This window comes from Ictidomys tridecemlineatus, chromosome 3 (assembly GCF_052094955.1).
Source record: "Ictidomys tridecemlineatus isolate mIctTri1 chromosome 3, mIctTri1.hap1, whole genome shotgun sequence".
NCBI lineage: Eukaryota > Metazoa > Chordata > Mammalia > Rodentia > Sciuridae > Ictidomys > Ictidomys tridecemlineatus.
In genome coordinates this window covers 12,275,445-12,297,166 of record NC_135479.1, presented here as the reverse complement: position 1 = coordinate 12,297,166, position 21,722 = coordinate 12,275,445, and the positions used below count along the sequence as shown (strand labels likewise).

At 34.9% G+C, this 21,722-nt stretch overlaps 1 protein-coding gene across 17 annotated transcripts in view; it reads left to right on the top strand.

Annotated features, from left to right (window-relative positions):
• Positions 1-21,722, top strand: part of Cep112 (centrosomal protein 112) — a 451,807-nt gene that overhangs the window by 293,386 nt on the left and 136,699 nt on the right. The gene's annotated exons all lie outside the window — the stretch shown is intronic.

Below are 21,722 nucleotides of genomic sequence, written 5' to 3'. Positions count from 1 at the left end.
TTGTGTTTTTCTGTACTTCCTAAATGTTCTATGTTATAACACTTTGTAAGATGAACAGTAATGTTCAGAAGTCATCTTCTGGTCATTTTGTTGCCCTGTTCCTAAGCCTTAGGGCGGCTTCAGTCTGCTTCTCCTGCTTTTGCCCCTGGGAGACTGGCATCACAAAGGAAAGAGAGTGCAAGCATTGCTGTAGTGACAACAAGAACCTTGCAGTCTGATTATGATGTCACTGGCCCTGCCTCACCCCTTCCTGAGAGACTGGGGATTTCTCAAACACTAAGCTTATGGGCCCATGTCACCTTTCTATCAGGGCAGGGAGACATTGAAGGCATATAGCAGCAGCCTTGCCCATCCTGTAGCCTGCGCATGGGGCTCGCTCTCATCATTACATCTGGGATCTTAATGGGGACCATAGGAGATGTGGACCTCTCTGATATTAGACTTCCTATCTCCTGAGGAAATTCAAGCCCTGGGACAGATAGGGATGGAAGAAGAGAATAATAATGCTCCCATAGTAGAGCAAGCTGTCAGGTTGCGGCCCCTGAGAGACCCAGAACTGTCTGGCCATAAGGAGAAGAAGGTAAGAATGAGATATCTACCTAGAGGGATCTTGCTTGCTAAAAATGAGATGTTATTGCCACGTGGGTGATATAAAAACAGCCTCTCAAGGAGATTAAGTTGAACAGAGACAGGGATAATAGAAGAGGTAGAACTGTGATTATACTGAACTGAAATCAAGGGCATCGTCTCACTCTGTTGGACTGCATGCCCTGGGAAACAGCAGGAAGGTGTCTAGAAGTCTGGGAGAAATAGATGTAACTGGGCAGACTTTCTGGAAGATGTAGATTGTGAACTAATAACATTCTCCACCCACCCCACCCTACCCCTGCTTAAAAATTTACAAAGTACCACTCCCCAAAACGATATCACATCTGCTAGGCTGTATGGGCAAAGATTTGCATGATCTTATTTCTCCTCTCTAATCTTTCTTTATTTTTCCATATTTATTTTAATTAATTAATTTTAAATCATGGTAAAATATGTATAACTTGAAATTCACCATTTTAACCATTTTTTTACTACACAGTTCAGTGGCATTAAGTACATCACCATCATCCATCCACAGGGCTTTTTTCATCTTGAAACAACTGACACTATCCCATTCAACAATAACTCCCCATTGCTCCTCCTTTTGACTTGTGGTTACCACTCTACATTCGGTCTATGTTTCTGACTGGAGTCCCTGATAAGACATCATATAGTGGCAGCCCTTATATGTCTGGCTTATTTCACTTAGCATAATGTCTTTGAGGTTCATCCATGCTGTAGCATGTGTCAGAATTTCCTTTTATTTGACTGAATAAGATTTCATTGTGTGTATTTATCACATTTTGTTTATCCATGCATCTGTTGATGGACACTTAGGTTGCTTCTGCCTTTTCTCTACTGTGAATAATGATGCTCTGAACATGGACTTCCAGAAATCTATTCTTCCTCCTGCTTTCAGTCATATGTATGCCTAGAAGTGAAGTTGGTAGATATGATCTTTCTTTCTTTCTTTCTTTTAAGAAACTGCCATATGTTTTTCATAATGGTTGCTCCATTTTACATTCCCACTAGCAGTGTGGGCACAGGGCTTCCAGTCTTCTCCATTGCCAACACTGTAGTTGTCTGTTTTAAAATAGCCATCCCAACAGGAGTAGAGTGTATCTTCTACTTTTCTCGACTGCTTTCCCACAATCTCTGCTGTGCCCACTCCTGACAATTTCCTTTCTACAAATAGGCTGTGACAACCTCCCTCCACAGCCTCACATGTGCTGTACCTTCTTCCTAGAAGACCTGTAACTCACCACCCACCCTCCAAGATGGTACCTATCCCTGCCTGCCTTCTCCACACACTGCTAGCTATACTGACTCTTTTCTATATTCTTCCAACTCTCCATTCATTCCTCTTTTTTAAAAACATACATAATTCACATAGTTTATGTACAGTTCTCCAAGTTTTGACAAACCATCACCACTGTCAAGAGATAGAACAGTTCCCATCCATCACCTCAAATATTCCTCCAGATCCTTGGTCATCAGCCCACTTCCTTCCTTTAGCCCAACTCCTGGTAACCAGTCATTTATTTTCTGTGACTGTAGATTTGCCTTTTCTGGAATGTCATATCAGTGAATTATTCAGTATGTAGTCTTTTGAATCTGGCTTCTTTCCCTTAGCATAATGCATTTGAGATTCACTTGTGTGTAACCATAGTTCCTTCCTTTTTATTGTTAGAAATATTCCCCTGTACAGTGTATCAAAATTTTTGTATCTATTTTCCAATTGAGGAATATTTGGGTTGTTAAACATTCACTAAAGATTTTGTGTAGACATAAATTTTAGGATTAATGGATTGTAAGTTAAGTATAATTTTTAACTTTATTAGAAACTGCTGAACTGTTTCCAAAGTGATTTTATTATTCTGCACTCCCACCAGCAATGTAGGAGAGCTCTGCTATGTCACATCCTCACCAGTGCTTTGTATTGAGTTTGTAATTTTTTTTTTTTAGCCATCCTAATAGGTATTTCTCTTCACAGGTGTATACCTAATGACCAGTAATGTCTAGCATATTAATACTGTTCGTCTGTGTATTTGTCATTGGAATATCTTTCTTAGTGAAAACCTATTTAAAAATTTTTTCAGATTTTTAAAAATTATTTTTAATTATACATTGGACACAATGTCTTTAGTTTGTTTATTTTTATGTGGTGATGAGGATTGAACCCAGTGCCTCACATGTGTGAGACAAGTGCTCTGCCACTGAGCCACAACCCCAACCCATTTTTTTTTCAGATTTTTAAATTCAATTTTTAATTTTCTGTTACTGCATTTTGAGAGTTATTTATATATTCTGGATACAAGTTCTTTATAAGATATGTGATTTGTAAATTCTTTCTCTCCATGAATGGTGAGGTCCAGTTTATCAGTTTGTTCTTTCATGTATAGAGAACATACTTAACCTCAGATCACAAAGATTTTCTCCTGTTTTCTCCCACAAATTTCATCATTTTTTAGGCTTTGTGGTTATGTTTGTGGTCCATTTTGTGTCAACTTTTGTAACTAGTACAAGGTATAAATTAAGATTCAGTTGTGTCAACACCATTTGTTGAAAAGACTGCCCTTTCTTCATTGAATCACCTTTGCAGCTTTGTTGGAAATCAGCTGACTGTATACTGTGCTCTGCTACTGTGTTATTCCTTCATTCACCTGCACCTCCTGTCCTTTTCCAGCACATACTGTCTTGATTACTACAGCATTTGTAGGCAATTTTAGAGTAAGACTGGGAATTGTCCAACACTGTGTGTGTGTATGTGTGTGTGTGTGTGTGTGTTGTGTGTGTGTGTATGTGGGGGGGGGTCAAAATTATTTGAGCTATGATAATTTCAGTGCTTTTCTTAGAAGTGGAGTGATGAAAACTACACAGAATCCTGAGGGGATTTTTTGAAAAAATTGTATTGAATGTATATCTCACTGTGGAGAGAAGTGAAATCTTAAATTCTTCTGATCCATGTACATGGAAGTTATTGCCATTTATTTAGGTTTTCTTTAATTTCTTTCATCTGTATTTATACTTTTCAGCATATAGATATTGTATCTATTTTGTTAGCTTCTCTGTAATTTTATGTTTTTAATTTCAATTTCTAATTGTTCATTGCTAATGTGTAGAAATACACTAGACTTTTGGACATTGACCTTATACAATATAATCTTTGAAACTCATGTTTCTTCTAGTCCCTTTTTTTTTTGATAGATTCTTTTTCTACACAGATAATTGTATAAATACCAATTATTTAGTAGTTTTTCCTGTGAAAGATTAGTTGTATTTTAATAGTGCCATATATATCAATGTATTTTTCTCACAGTAATATATTTTATTACTATACTTGTGAATTTTGGAAAATAGCCTCTCAGAACAGACCTAACATATGAAGAATCCTATTAATTCAAGAAAATGAATATATGATATGTAACTTCCCAGTTTACTTGTTTTGTTTTATGACATACATATGATTTTTAAAATATTACCTTGTAAACAAACATAGGATAGGAAAAGTGATAGACAGTTCTAAATACCTGTATTTTATATATAACTCATTCTTAGATTTCACTCTCCAGAGAAATCAACCTTTTTAAAAATAAAAATAACAGAAAAATACTTTTAAAATATTGTAATATTCCTTTGGATTGAAAATTTTGAGTATTTAAATATTTTAAAGTTTCTAAAAATCATAGTTTTGAAATCAGACCCAAAATATTTTATTCTCCAGCATCAGACCAAATATGTTTCTTTTCCACACATACTTGAAGCATTGTGAGTTGATATCTGACATTTTCATGAATTAATTACCTTTTAAAAGTGAAAAAAAAACTATTCATGTAATAATTGAAAACTTTTTAAAATGTTAGAATTCCCAAGTTGTGTAGAAAACCCCTTTAACTTTCATGTTTAAAATTGTATTTGCTTTAAAAATATTTTATTTTTTTTGGTTGGTTATATCACTAGAGTATATCTTTAACTTTCTATTATTTGTGTATTAAAGATACATATGTTACAGATGCCCGTAGAGTTACTTCTGCACATTCATACTCCACTATTTAGAGCACACTGGGAGTCTCAGTGGTAGCAGAGCCTGTGTCACTACACTTACAGCTGTAACACTAGTAACCCAGGCAGGTGTAGAGTATCATACAACTTTTTTTTGTATTTTTCAGAATGTATTACAAATTATTATTGAAAAAAGGAAGAGCTACATTTTTAAGTGTGTGCAGATGTGAATTTTGGCTAACATAACTGTTTTTAATATTCATCTATGGTATTTTCTTGGCAAAGAAAATAGACATTTGTTCCCACTGCATGACTTTAACAGATCAGTGGACATCCTACAAATACTCCAAGGAAGCAACCCTGGGTCATGGAAAATATCTCATAAAATATTATTATATGTTCCGTGTTATTATTGAACAAGGAATTTTAACAGATTTTTAAATGAGGTTTTAAAGATTTATAATTTAGATATATACTATAAATTATCATAATTCTAATATAAAGTATGGTGTTTATTTAATCCCAACTACTTTATTAGACTGAAGGTAATACACATTCTACAGACTTTCTGAGAATAAGAAATTATCAAGAGTTTCCATACTTAGATGATATCTAATGGCTCAATCCTATGTTCCATGTCTAATAGCAAAGAGAAGGCTATAAATGGATGATGTGAACTTCCAAATCTCTATTTTCCTGAACATTGTATGAGTGAATGAGTCAGCATATACTTAACAAGCATTTACTATACTCTTAGATCAGTGCTGGGGAAGATCACAAAAAGATGTGGAACTTTATCACTGCTTTCTGGGAATTTTTCTTATTGTAATGATAATCAGAAATTGCATTTTAAAATAACTAGAAAACTATATACTTATGCATAATAAAATTGTACATTAGCGTACAATGCTGGGAAATCTGAGAAAGTCTGTAGTAATTAAAGGAGGTTTTAAGCAAGAGGTGGGTCTTGAATACTGTATTTGAATTGGCACTAGATATGAAGAGTTTGTCAAGGCACTCAAAGGGGAGAATGTAGAAAGCCATAAGAAGCTTAGGACAAATTCAGAGAACATGAGATAGTAATTGTTAATGAAAACCCCACTTATTCTAAAACAGATTGAAGGTGACCTTTCTAAGGTTTTAGTTTTAAACTTTTTACTTAGACTTACTGAAAAGTTTCACAAATAAGTACAGAGAATTCCCATGCATTCTTCACCCAGCTCCTCCTAATGTTAACGTCTTAATTACCAAAAACAGTAAATTGGGGCATTGTGCTGAAAGTTATTCATTTTCTGCTTATAAGATGTAAATTTATCTTGAAGAATACACAAATATCCTTAGGCTTTCTCCCTACTACCCTTTAGTGAGTCTTTGCCTGAAACAATTTCTCCGCCCCTCCCCGCTTTGCCTTTCTCAGTTACTGTGAAGTTTAAGTATTTTTTTGGCTTTAAGTTGTGCTGAGGTTATTTCTTTTGTGGGAGAATAGGGGAAGAATTTGTTTCATTTTTGTTTTTTCATATTGTTAGGGGAGAAAATATTGAAAGTAAGATATTAGTTTTTAAAGTATGGACTCTGATCTAAGGAAAAAATTTTAAAAATAAAGTAAAGCTAAAATAGGGTCTGTGAAACCATTACCACCACCATCACTGCATGCTAGGGATTCATTTCCTCTGCTGAGGGACCTCGACCTGACTCTGCAGTTTCCAGTAGCAAAGGTAAAGAGAGCATCACAGTTAGGACAAGATTCTGTGAAATAAACTTTTAGAAACTATTAGCTCAAATTTGGGGCATTGAAAACTTCCGTTCTTTAAGAATTCCTGAACCATTATAAGTTTTAAAGGGTTTTCACATTATTTATGAAGTAACTATCTGCATTTTAATTTTAAATGCATAGCAACTGTTATATTCAAACATAAGAAACTTATCTGAGAGAACAGAATTCTTGTAAAATATATACTATTCATAAATTGTAGTAACCAAACTATAATTACCGATGTGTGTTAAATTTCTTTAAAAAATGTTTATACGCTGCAACTTTTAAAACAAATGTTTGTGTATTTTCTCTTATTAAAAGTAACTAATTCTGCTGAAAAAAAATTAATGAGCAGGTAGCACTTACTTTGGCGAGAATGGAATTCCTGCTCTTTGAAGGCTGCTGGCTAAATAGCCAAAACTTTGTTATAGGAGTATCTTCCTTATGGTATATCATTTCATCTCAGATCACCTAAAGGAGATTAAATAGGATGTCCCCAAATAATTTTGTTCCAAAATATTCTTCTTAAGGAGAAAGTTATAATAAGATTGAGACTGAACAAGAGTTTATCTTGTTATAATTTTTGAGAGCTTTTTTGCTTCTGATAATTAATTTTCTGGAGTCGAGAATATTTAGTAGAGGAAAAGAAGAAAAAGAGATGTTCATATGCTGCTTATGTTATATCTTTTGTTAATTTTCCATTTTTAAATAGCTGATTTTAACACCTTAATATATGTAACTTTTGATGTTGTATAATGAAGACTTTGAGATATTTATAATTTTTTTTGATACTAGAAATTGAACCTAGGACCACTGAACCACATTCCTAGCCCCCTCCCCCTTTTTTTTATTTTTAGAGACGGGTCTCCCTAAGTTGCTGAGGCTAACCTTGAACTTGAAATCCTCATGCTTCAGCCTTCTGAGCAGCTGGGATTACAGGCATGTGCCATCATACCCAGCTACTTTGCTATTTTTAACAAAAAGGGTTTTTTTTTTTTAAACTTTTCACAGTATTTATACATTTACAACCACCTCTAGTAAAGGAAAAAGAAATGTGTAATTGCTTCTTTCATTATATATCACATTTATGTCTGACTCTGGATTGCTTGAATTACTTAAATTGCCACATTCAGTTTAATTCTGTTAAATTTCATATTCAAGTTAAGCCTTTGTTGAATACTGACAGATGAGCTAGGTGATTAGCTAGGTGATGTGTTAAGAACTAAAGATACACAAAAGAAAAATCATCAACATTAATGAGGACCTAACTACCAAAATATATTTTAATAGACTTTTTTAAAAAATTATGAACAAGCTTAGTTCTCATAAAACATATAACTGAGAATAAAATAGCCCCAACCCTAGTGTTAGCTCAAATTAGATACAGAGTTCACCCAGGATAAGTGGGCTACATTTGGCACTATCTATAGAATTTCCATGTTGTCTGCATTTATTAGGTTATAAGCTGAAAATAAAATACTACAAAAATTGCCAGAGTGAAGTTTTGACATGATTTTAACTACCCTCTGCCATCTTTTTAAATGTGCCTTATATGACCAAAGAATTGGACAATGCTGTAGTCAAAAATCCAGATGTTGAGATTGATGTTTATTTTTTAAATACCTCGTGAGACCTCAGGAATAGAAGCAAGTCAAAATTGTCCAGTGTTAGAAATTTAATCTTTGCTGTTCAGAAGCTAGAAGTGGCACAGTTTTTGATAGATAATTCTCAGAGAAATCTTAGGTTTTTAAAACTCACATGAAAGGAAATTTACACGAGCATTAAAGAAATCTGGTTTTTACTTTGATCACATTTTTCAAGAAGAAAGTTATTTAGGAAACCATTTTGTGATCTTTTTCAGTAAATTGACTATTCAGTCACTGCTGAAATAAAATTTTAGCCACTGCTTTGTAATATTTTTAATTAATGGAAAACATTAGTCAATAGGTGAAATACATGTAATTATTAATATGTGATAATCCCCTTCATATTTTTAAAAGAGGCTTTAATTTTATACTATATCCAAAATATATTATACATTTTATGTGCATATATAAATCGTCACGGGGCTGGGGATGTGGCTCGAGCTTAGCGTGCTCGCCTGGCATGCGTTCGGCCTGGGTTCTATCCTCCAGCACCACATACAAAGATGTTGTGTCCATCAATAACTAATAAACAAATAAATATCTTTAAAAAAATAAATAAATCGTCACATTACCTTTTGACACGAAAAAGTATAATTTTTTAAGTTTAAACGTATTTGTTTATATTGAATAATTATTTACATTAATAAAAATTTAGGACATTTCACTTGTTTTAAAGTTTTTTTGTTTTTTCTGTGCCCTCTTCTTTTTTATTTATTTATTTTTAATTTTTAATTTATTTTTTATTAGTTCTAATCAGTTATACATGACAGAAAGCTTTTCAATTCATTCTACACAAATGGGGTGAAACTTCTCATTTCACTGGTTTTACACAATGTAGAGAGAACATTTGGCCTCTGGGTTTTGGGGATTGGCTTACTTCGCTTAGCATGATCTTCTCCAACTCCAACCTTTTACCTGCAAATGCTATAATTTTATTCTCTTTTAATGCTGAGTAATATTCCATTGTGTGTGTGTGTGTATATATGTATATATATACCACAGACAAAAAAATATATTTTTAAGCAAGGTAAGAAAAAAACACAGTAGCTAGGTACTAACATTTTATCTTTTGTTTTTACACTTGCTTGCAATCTCTAAATGCAAGTAACTGCTAGCATTCTCTAGAAGAAAGAGTATGAACAACTACTTCCACAATCTTTCTATGGAATTAGCTTAGGAATAATAAGTGAATAGATATACAATTAAACTTCAAATAGGACAGCTACACTGATAGATTATGTCATTCACTTAAGGAGGAATTAATACTTAATTCAAATAAACTTTTTCAGAAAAATAGAAGAGAAACACTTTCCAACTTACCTATGAGATCTGTATTACCCTGATAACAAAACTGGTCAATAATATTCTAAGAAAAAGAAAATTACAACCTACAAATACACATTATTTATAAAATTATTTAACAAAATATTAGCCAGTCAAATTCCACAATATATGAAAGAGATAGCACTTTATTGTCAAGTGGCGATTATCCCAGGAAGGCAGAGATGGTTCAGCATTCAGAAATCAATCACTGTAATTCACCATATTAAGAAAGAAAGAAAAAGTCATATCAGTAAATGCAGAAAAAGCTTTTCATAAAGTTTAATACCCATCCAAAGAGCACATGAAGAACAGATACCTGAAAAAGAAAAATCTGCTATTAAAATTATACTTAATGATAGCATTAAGTATAATTATATATTATTTCTTTCCAAAATCAGTAATAAGGCAGGATGTTCAATCTCTCCACTTCTATTCTACTTTATATTGGAGGTTCTATCCAGTACAACAAGGCAAGAAAAAGAAATACAAATCAGACAAGAAAAAGTAGAACCTCCTTTAATGTTAGACAACATGACATCTATATGAAATAACCAAAAGGAACCTACAAAAAATTACAAGAATTAATAAGTAAGTTTAACAAGATCACAGGTATCAAATCAGTATGCAAAAATCAATTATATTTATGCACTAGAAATTAATGATTGGAACTGCATTTTAAAAAGTCAATATCATTTAGAATGGCATCACGAGTATGAAATATGGGCACAACAAAATATATGCAAGGTCTGTAGACTAACAACTACAGAATTTTTATGAGATATTAGAGAAGACCTAAATGAATGCAGAGAAATACCAAGTTTATGGGTGGGAAGATTTAACCTGGTTAGAATGTCATTCTCCCAAACTGGTTTTTAGATTCAGTGCAGGTTAGTCAAAACTTCAGCTGTTTTTGTTGAAATGTCAAAGATGACTCTAAATTTCATTTGAGCATTGCCAAATCACTTTTGAAAAAGAACAAAGTTAGATTCCTGATTTAATAACTAGCTATAAAGCTGTAATAATAAAAGGAATGTGGCATTGATATAAAGTAAACATATCAGTCAATGGAATAAAACCAAATAGATTATCTGTTATGGTTTTGCTACAAGGTGTCCCCCAGTAAGCTCATGTGACAGACAATGCAGGAATGTTCTGAGGTGAATTGAGTAGGTTATGAGAACTTTAACCTAATCAGTGGATCAATACATTTGATGGATTAATAGTTTGGATGAAATACTGAGTGGTAACTATAGGTAGGTAATGTACGGCTAGATGGAAGTCAGTCTCTGGGGATGTGCCCTTGAGGATTATATTTTGTGCACTCACCCCCCACCCCATGCACCTCTCTCTCTCTCTTTCTTTTTCTATAATTTTTTTCTCTTTCTGCTTCCCAGCTGTTACAAGTTACTAGGCCCAGAGCAATGGAATTGACTAATCAGGAACTGAACTTCTAAAACCATGAGCCCAAAATAAGTGTTTCCTCCTCTGATTTGTTCTTGACACAGGTATTTTAGTCATTTCCACCAAAAGCTGACTAACACAGTATTCATGTGGAGCAGAAAGAAAGAGCCTCAACTTTTACCTCATACTTATATGAGAGTTAACTTAGAGTTAATCATGGACCTAAACATAAATGCTAAAAATACAAAACCTTAGGAGAAAACATGGGAGAATATCTTAGTGATGTTGGTTTAAGAAGATTTTTCTTTGATGCAAAACATGAATCATGAAGTAGTTGATAAAGAGGACTTCATCAAAATTAAGTTTTTTGCTCTTCAAAAGACACTCTTAAGAAAATAGGTAAACCATAAGCTGGCTACATTGACACACACCTGTAATCCCAGCTACTGAGGAGGCTAAGACAGAAGGATTGCAAGTTGAGACAAGCCTCAACAACTTAGCCTCAACAAAACAAAACAAAAAAAATTTTTTAAAAAGGTGGTGGGGCTGGTGATGCAGCTTCTGAGTTTAATTGTACATTTAAGGATCTCTTATAACTCAATAAGAAGACACGCTTTTAAAAATTATTTAATAAACTTCAGAGATGATGTACTGTGGAAACTAAAATTGTAACTATGTTGTTGAGGCACTGGGTTTATTTAAACTGTGGAAACTGAGATTCATGAAAATTGGAACTCAGCAAAGCAAGGACTGCCTCTGTTTAAGAAAGGTCATCACAACTAGTTTAAAGTTTATTAATTTTATAGGTTCACTGTTCCACTAAGTGCTTGACAAGGGTCACGTCCTGTTGGGTCAGGGCAACTCCACACTGTGGTGGACATCTAGTGTGAAACACTCCTTGATACCCTACTGATGAGTAATGAAAATGGCCAACATTTATCGCACCAAGTGTCAAGCATCGTTTTAAAGGATTCTCTCATTGTCTCCTTACAACAACCCTATAAAGTAAGTGCTTCTCCTCTTTTTGTGCAGCCTTAGATAAGTTCAGTAATTTGGAGAGATCAGATTCAAATTCAGTTTGACACCAGAACTTGTGCTCTTGACGGTTACACACATGGTAACAATATGTATGGTGACTCTGTGGAGAAGGGAAATGCTGGAATTTGTGAGAACAGCCAGAGCAGACAGCTTGGTCTCAGGATCACAAAAGGATTTCTGAGGAAATAAGGCTATGCTTCTTCTTGAATAATAATGCACATTAGCTGCATATGCAGGGAGAGGTGTGGGTTCCAGCAGAGCAGAGCCTCTGCCCACAACTGGCTAAGCAGCCCTCGACCAACAACCTGCTGGACACAATGCTGCCCCACTCCTCTGTGTTTACCTTCCTGTTATGAGAAAATCAGTCCTTTAGGGGACAAAGGCGTTATATTATCTGAATATGTCTGTGTTTGCATATTCCCTTTTTTCCCTTCTCACTTTCCTTCCAACAATTTGATCAAGAAATACAAGACTTTTTTAAATTACATTTTTCTTGTTAAAAGTTGACATAGTCCACAAATGAACTATATATTCTCTTGTATTCATTAAGGTCAGACAACTCAGATCTTGTTTTGTACTTCCTTCTGCTCAGATAAATTCTTAAAAATAATTCTGTGAGTTTAAAACAAATAATAAGGAAAAACCTATACGTATTGGCCTAATGGAAGAAGATATTTATTGTGTGCCTACCATTTGCCAGGCACTTTCACATACATTATCTACTTTAATTCTCAGAGTCCTTTGAATTTATTATTGCTTTAAAATAGCTGGAGATACTGACACTCGGAGGAATTCAGCAACTTGCTCAGAGTTACAGGACCAAGATTCTAAATTCTCTAAAAACATAGCAGGAGCAGTTCATTTCCCATGCTGCACCTAGTTCATCCAGCAATCTGCTAGCTGAGACAGAAGTAGCTCCTGCTTCACAAGATAAGTGCCACCTTCTTCATTTCCCAGCCAAACTGTTTTGACTTAACTCCTCATTACCCACAGCTTTTTTTTTTTTGGTGGGGATCAGGGGTTCTGGGGATTGAACTCAGGAGCATTCGACCACTAAACCACACCCCCATCCCTATTTTGTATTTTATTTAGAGACAGGGTCTTACTGAGTTGCTTAGCCCCTTTCTGTTGCTGAGGCTGGCTTTGAACTCCCAAGCCACTGGGATTACAGGTGGGCAGCCCACAGCTTTATTATGTAAGTCCTCCTCCCCATTTCTTGTTTCTATCTTGATTGGTATCTTTGAGTTTTTGGTGCCTGGTTGTTTCCTTAGCTCCTGTATGATCACTTTGGACTTGATCTTAGATCCATTTGACTTTTGGAATTCTCTTAATGTGCTTTTTCTAACAGAATTATTGGTCCATGTCCCTGAACAAACAGCAGACCTTTCCCTGGTATTTCTATGTAGGTGACCAGAAATCCTCCTATAATGTGCTGTTGGTCACCTGGGTTCAGAAGAAATGCTCAACTCTGCATTGTCTTAGTAAAATGAAATAATGTTATGTGCTAGATTTTTGGTTTTTGCTTGCTTTGTGCTTTGATTTTACCTACAGATTTTTACTTTTATAGGAGTAATTCTTTTTCTCAATAGTAGCTTTATAAAAGTAAGATCTGTTTTTGTCTTCATTTTAGAAATGTTAAAAATGAGTTCTATATAATTGTTGAAGTTTTATACATTTATTTATAAATATTCAAGTTCTCATTTTATATTTTGTTTGGACATCTTAGAAATTGTGTCAGGTTAAATCTTGAAAGTCACTTTGACTTTTCAAAGCAGCTAGATTGCTTTTATTGTCTTTGAGAGATTAGGGATGCTTGTTTGGAAGGTTGCCTTTTTATTTTAATAAAACTGTGAAGTTTTATTGTTCTGTTGTAATATTTCATTTTAATCTGGTTGACTTTTTGTGGAGATAATATATAGCAGGAGCCAAAAATAGTGCCATAAACAATCTTCAGTTATAAATAGGTTGATTGTTGATTGATTATGTTAGGTGTCCTTGTCAACTGCATTAGACTGCTGTTTCTGATAGGTATGGAACAATTTTCTCTAGGCACTTTGGATCTATTTTAGAGCATTGGGGGGGGGGTGTAAGTGATTTCTATTCCTGTCATAACTCTGAATCATGTACAAGGAAAAATAAGATATTTTCCCCCTGTAAAAATCCTGGAAAGCCGAGACAATGAAAATCATAGGAGAGTAAAATATTTTTCAACAACAAAACAATTGCTTTCAATACATATGATTATTATTGGAAAACATCAGTGACAGAAAATTATGAATTAACCATGGAAAGAAATTTAAGAATGTTTTTACATGTATTTTAGCAATAAAGTACCACTTCAATTTAGAGTTGTAGACCAAAATTGAAACATTCTATTATATTGCAGAAATGTATGACTGGACATTTAGTTTTCTATTCTAAATAAAACAATGGTAAAGTAAGAAAATAAGTTTTTAAAAACAAATGACATTTGTATTAAATAACACTTTAATAAAACTTTAATTAGATAACACTTTTCTTGTGAGATTTATATATTGTTTCACAACTATCTCATTCACAGGACTTGACTTTGTGGGTATAACTTATACATGATAAATCTGGTACAGAAAGAGCAGTGCATGTTCTACCCCAAATCATAATTGTCCATAGGCAAGATAACATTGGTGGGTGAGATCATTACAAATCACTAGCTTCTCATCATTCTTCCACCTCAGCCACCCGTTCCTGGGGATGACCTAAAGGCCTTGACAGTTCCAACAACTGTTCCTTCAAATTCTGGTTTCAGGCATTCCACTCTCTGTCCAGCCCCACCTGTCAGCTTTCTAACTCAGGTTATCATCCTCACTCCAACATGTCAGCAGTTTCCTCTCTACTGTATTATTCCAAACTCTTAACAACATAAAATCATGTTTTAAAGAATTCCTTGACCACCCAAGCCAAATTATGTTAAATTATATTCGTGGGAATAAATTCAATTTCAAGTTTCATTGGTTTAAATCAACAAAGGTTTATTGTTAAGTAAAATCATAAGAAAGTACTATTTTTGTAAGTTTAATCTGGTTATTAATGATTTAATGTGATTAATGCTTTCCCAGAGTATAAGTACATTGTTGGTTGGCAGGGAGATTATCTTGAATACCACCAGTCACCTTTGGCTAGAGAAGACAGGATGTGAAGAGCCCACAAGCAGTTGTTTGTGCTTTGGCCCAGAAGTGACACATATTCCACTGGCAACCTATTAGCCAGAATTAGATACAAAGTCCTGCCTATTTGCAAGGAGCTTGGAAGTGTGCATGGGGAAAAGGATTCAGGATAGGGGAATGGAGATTCAACTATCAGTAAGTGCTCTGCTGTAACACCTCGCTTCAACCACTGTATCATTTTTCTGTTTATCTTTATGGCCAGAGTTTGCAAAAGGACTATCTACTTACTTCCTATACTGTCTTGTCTTTTCTCCACTCTTTCATCCACAGAAATGAAGCTCTTAGCCACATAAGTACACTGAACCGTTTGTCCAGTGGTTTTTCACACTTAACATTTCTAAAGTAGAATTCCCGGGTAATTTTTTCTTAATTAGTAAATGGTACAGGTTATCCTTAACTCAGTTCTCTTTCATTCCCCCCTTCGTCCTGTTAGAAAGTCCTGCTGATTTTGTCTTCATGCCATACACCACATAAAACTCTCCCTCTCATCCCTTCTGTCATTACCACCCTAGAATACACCAACAACTCTTGACTGGACCATTACAGGAGCACCTGCCTTTTTTTATACATGCTCTCTCCAAAAGTTTATTTATACAGTAAACAGATCTTTCTAGAAATAGATGAACATGTGTGATTCCTCTATTCAAAACCATCCAATGACTTCTCATCGCTATTAGAACAAAATGGAAACTCATTAACTTTGTCCTCAAGGTTTTAGGTGTTCTGGCCCCTGCCCACCTCTCAACTTATTTACTACTCTTTTCCCCCTCGATTATATAGTTCCAGAATATGACTTTCTTGCCATTTATAACCAGGCCAACCTTGTTTCTACATGTTGCATTTAAACTTAACTTTTCCTCTTTCTCTGTCACCCTCTGATTTCCTGTCTTCTGGGCTCTATTTCCTGTCTCCTGGGTTCTCTGCTGAAGTATTAAGGTATCTCCTGTCACTTTCTGTTATTGTATCCTACTTTTTTACACACTTATCAGTTCTTATGCTTTATTATTGTTGTTATTACTTTTGCTATTTTTAGTGTTGTTTCCTCTGTGTTTAGAATAGCTCCTGGCACATATTAGGTATCCAGTATAAATTTCTTGAAAAGATAGATTGATAAATGGAACTTTAATGATTTTTCCCAACTATTGCTGTCTATATTGAGACTTACTATATTTTATAAAGAATAATTCTTGAGCCTTGATTCCATGAAAAAGTAATAATGATAAGTATTTCTGGCTTCTGGAAACAGAACAGGGACAAAGTGATAAAGCATTTGTGTATCAAATGTGCAGCTTAAAATTCTGAAAATACAAAACTGGTAAAAATTTGAAACAGAATAACTGAAGCAATACAGAAAGTGAAGCTGCTTCCTCACAAAGACTTTTGAAAGTTTTGCTTTTAGGCAGAAAATGAGAGATTCTATGATCAGATTCTCTAACACCATGAATAGGTTAATTCATATTATTTTTTCAACAAAGCACTGTTTAGATGAATTTGCAAGAGATCATTTCAAGCCAAATAAAAGGAAGTACAAGAATACTTCATTTACCAGATATTTTCCAGGAATAAAATGTTCCACATGTCAGTTTCCAAATAACCAAAATGTAATCTCTGTACCTGTGCCAAAGTGTACCATTCTGAAGGATATGAAATTTTTCTAACATGCTCTACATGTTATCCCTCCTCCTTCAGACAAACTACTAGAAACATCAACTCACAGTCATCATTGTGAAAGTTTTGGTACCACATAAAAGATGACCTTGCAATAAATATGTAACCCCTCTCATTCTAGTTCTCTTTTTTTTATGTAGTTCTTCCATCTCCTTCCTCTTCTTCAATTGTTACTTTGTGCTGATGCAGCTGCTTTCAATTTGTTGGCTGATTTTATATATCCAATAGCATGGACAAGGGCCTAAGGACTGTTCCTGAATCATACACACCAGAGTCGCTGAAACTCTGACCTCTGTGCAAGTGAGGAATTGTGGTAATAGTATAAATAGTAATGTAGCATAAAACACGTTAAAATGATGATGTTAATGAAGACTTTTATGCGTCTTCCTGCCACTATATTGCTTGTATAGAATTTACCCTTTGCTAGATGGACTGTGGACCTCACCTAGTATGATGGTATTTAGTATTATTCTATTGAAACCATTTTGAAGATATGATTCATATTTAGGATGACCATAGGTCCCAGTTTCTATGTCTGTTTATCAGGGATAATGCTTGTAATTTTTTAATATTCATGTTCAAAAGTTATCCAATTTTGACAATAAATTTTATTTTTACTTTCTGTATAATGCTTTTTAAATAATTTGCAAAATATTAGTAATTCATTTTTTTAGCCCAGCATACAACTGCCTGAAATTAAAAATTAAAATTCAGATAAGGGAATTTTTAAATGTTGTCATAAGAAATATACATAATAGGAAATTATGTTCAATGTATTAAGTAAAAAGAAAGGTAAATATAAGGAAAATTTTCCTAGCATCTCTTCTAGGAGAAATTTCATGGTTGAATACAGTACTATAAGCATATGTGTTGAGTGAATAATTAGATTTATTCACTTAAATTCAAGGAAAAGTCCCTGAAATTTTTTTAAAGCTTTGGAGCTGAGGTTTAGCTCTATGGTAAAGAGCATGTTTAGTATGTACAAGGCCCTGGATTTGACTCCAGTTCTACAAAAAACAAAAATACCCTCCTGCTCTCTCTGCTTCTGATTGCATGTCCTGAGCTGCTTTCATCCACCACACCTTTTGCCATGATGTTCTACCTTGTCTTGGCTACAGAGCAATGGAGAGCTCAGAAATAATGAGCCCTGAATAAACTTCCCTTCCTCTAAAATTGTTCTTATCAGGACTTTTGGATGCAGCAATGAAAAAGCTGACTAAAACAGTAATTGGTACTGAAAAATGAGTAGTGGTCCCAGGAGGCTTGGCTGTTGGTATTGAGAAATGGGGTTGTTGCTGTGACTAACCTGACTGTGTGGTTTAGAAGCTTTTGGAGTTTTATGGAATTTATGATAGGAATTCTGAAGTTTATAGAGGTATGTGGAAAAGCTTTAGAATATTGTAAGTGGAGCTTAATGGGCAATTCTGCTCAGAAGACCAAAATGCTGATAGGACTATAGATAGTAAAGATTGGGGTTATGAGGTTTCAGGAGGACTCTATTGGAAATTGGACTAAAAGCCATTCATGTTATGTTTTGGCTAAAAAGTTGTCTACATTCTGCCTATATCCTGGGACTTTCTGTGAGGCTGACTTTAAAGGAGATGAACTAATTAATCTGGCTGAGGAAATTTCAAGACAACACAGCATTCAGGCAGCAGCATGGGTATTGTGGGCAACTTTTAGCCAAGTTTATTGTGATAATCAGGAGCAGAAAGCAAAGCAGAAAGTTTGAGAAAATACGGCTAAGGAAGGTGTGATTGTTAAAGAGATTATAGCTGCTAAGTACTTTACCCAAAAACAATAGGAAAATGACTTGGTGGCATCCAGGAATTGGCAAGACCACATCCATCTCCAGGCTCAAGGGTATAAAAATAAAGATTCCTTTGATAAGAGACCATGGGAGCACCCTGCTTGCACAGAGGGGTCTAGGAAGCTATTTTACTGTGCTCAGCAGCCCAGGCACTCAGAGGCTTCTGCAGTGGTGGTCCCCGGAGGCTTGACTCAAGATGGTGGCAGAACTTGATATCAGCCATATTGGTACTGGTTCTGTGGGATACTAGGGGGTCATGAAGACTTCCACTGAGATTTTAAAGGAAGGTCTTGGAGGCCAGGAAAAGTACAGCAGGGTTAAAGTCCCTGGGGGCAGTCCTGAGAGAGTGCTGTGTGGAGATGTGACAAGGAAGCTAAGGCTGCAATGTGACCTCCAAGATTAAGATGCCAGGAATGTGCCATGTCTGCCAAGGAAAGCTACAGAGATGGAGCAGAGACAAGCCAAGAGTGATGCCATGTGGGCTGCACCCAGCAGGACCATAGGGGTGGAGCTGCACAAACCCTTAGGCAAGAACATCCTGATGCCAGGGGCTCCAGATGCTGGGTGTGAAGCTGCAGAACTTGTTTGCCCAGCTGGATTTTGGTCTTGCTTTGGCCCCATTCTTTCTAAGTCCCTATATATTACTTTTGCTCTATGCCTTTATTTTGGATATATGTAACTTGCTTTTGATTTTGACAGGTGCGCATACTGATAGATTTCCTTGAGACTCAAGAGAGACTTTGGACTTGAACTTTTGGGCAATACTAAAACTAGTAAGACTGTGGATACTTTTGAAAATGGACTAGATATATTTTGTGTTGTGAGATGAGCATGAGTTTTGGGGGGCCAAAATTGTAATGTTACAGTTTAGATATGAGGTGTCTCCCAAAAGCTTATGTGTAAGACAATGCAAAAAAATTGAGAGGTGAAACGATTTAGTTATAGGACTATTAAACCAATCAATGCATTAATTCATTTGAATGGACTAACTGGATGATGATATAGGCCTGTTGGGTGTGGTTGCAGAATAGGTCAATAGGGTTGTGGCTTTGAAGTATATATTTTGTCCTTGGTGAGCTAAGCCTAGTTTTATCTCAGCTTTCTGATTGTCATATCATGAGCTCTTCCTCTGCCATGCCCTTCTGCCCTGATGTTCTCCCTCACCTCAGGCACAGAGCAGTGGAGTTGGCTGTCTGCAGATTTTCTGCAACCATGAGCCTTAAAAAAACTTTCCCTCCTCTTAAAAAAAAAATACAAAGCTCCTCTTGTGAGTTTTCTTAACCTAATGTCTTTTGGCTAGGCCAACCAGACCAAACCCATTTTTAGAAATTGTAGGTATGTAATCCCAGCTTACATTTAATTCATGCTAAGAGGTTCCTGAAAGGTGGCAAATTCTTCTACATGAAGTTTGGTTTAGTGTTTAATTTCTTTTTCCTGTGTTAGGTAAGCACCTGTTCTAAGGAAATATAATCTCAAGATATTAATGCTATTAGCTTTCATTTAAATATGTTTAATAACAGCAGAATCATTATTTTTGTCATCGTGAATTTATCTACATCTAGGACATAGTAAATAATCCATAGCTATAAACTATTTTAAGTTTTATTGAATTTCATTGTATAAAAATTTAGAATTAAAAGAAGTGCCCAATGATTGATAAAAATACTCTTTTCAGGGGCTGGGGTTGTGGCTCAATGGTAAAGCGCTTGCCTCGCATGTGTGAGGCAATGGGTTTTATCCTCAGCATCACGTAAAAATAAATATACTGTGTGTTCATATACAACTAAATAAATATATTTTTTAAAAAATACTCTTTTCATTAAGAAACTAAAAAGCACACCAAGACAAATAATTTAGCAAAAGTTTACCTGTGAATATTCAGTGCATGAAACATGATATACTAAAATATTATAGTGCTAGAAACTTGTAATATGAATAATCTATAAATTACGTTTATGAATTATCTATTTGGAGATAATAAACTTTTACTTTAGGACAGGACAATATTTTACCTTTTAGATACTATATGGTGCATGTTTAAATAGTGCAGTGAGTTAACATTTTGAGCAAATAATGCAACCCCCAAAGTATTTGGGAGAAGGACTTCCTTATTAGATGCAAGTTCATTTCACATCCACCCACATTCATTACATTCTGAAACTTTTTAACACAAATATGAAATACTTTTGTTTTAATCCCATATTTACCCCTTTTTCATTTAAAAATTATACAATACATAGTAGGGGGGAAAAGGAAGCTATTGTGCAGATACCAAGATATATTTCTGCTATAATCTTCTTTCTTTAGTTACTGTTTCATTTGTCTAATGTCATATAATAAAATCATCACAATACATGTGGCTTCAACCAATATTCATTATTAACAATTATTCTGGGTTTGGAATGTGGGAGCTATTGGAATGATTTTGATTCTTGCTTGGGGTGTGTCATAGGTTTGCTGTTTGCTGAGGTCATCTTGAAGTCTTCTTCACTTATATTCCTGTTTCTTGGACAAGAAAAATACACGATGGACTCTCGGGCATCTTGCTTTACATGTTTTGTCCTCATGACAGCTTTCAGGGTAGCTGGCTATGCCCCCATGTTGGCTCAGTACTTCCAAGGCTCCTGTCCTGGGACAGAAATTTAGATGGGATTTGTATCACCTTTTTGGCCTAGTCTTAGAAATCAGGTAGTGTTATTCCTGCCAGTACTTTGGTTAAGACAGTTATAGAGTTCTACCCAGGCTTCAGTGAAAATAACTCCTAGATCCCACACTTTGATAAAGGAGTTTTGACACTTTTAGTGACAAGAGCATATGGAAAGAGAGATGTTTTGGTGTGGTCAAAACTGGAAAATACAGTCTGCTACACAGATGAAACATTTGACTGACTATAAAGTATTAGGTACTGTGATACTACCACTACCCAAACATTCACTGACCATTAATTAGCCAAGCAGAGATGTTAGTGGCTACACATAACAGAACATAGACTTCACAGCATTTGTTCAGAAAGTCACTAACTACACAACAACAAAACGGCCTTCAACAACAAAGGGGAAGGGAGAGAGTCTCATTTCCACTGTTATCATATCATAATATTCGTAAACTCCAGTTTTCAGCAAAATAACTCTGAGGCATGTGAAGAAACAAAGTATGGCCCATTGGCAGGGAAAAATGAAATCAATAGAAACTTTTTTCTACAAAGAAACAGACATTGGGCTTCCAAGACAAAAACTTTAAGCTATTCTAAATATGTCCAAAGAACTAAAAGAAACTATTCTAAAGAAATA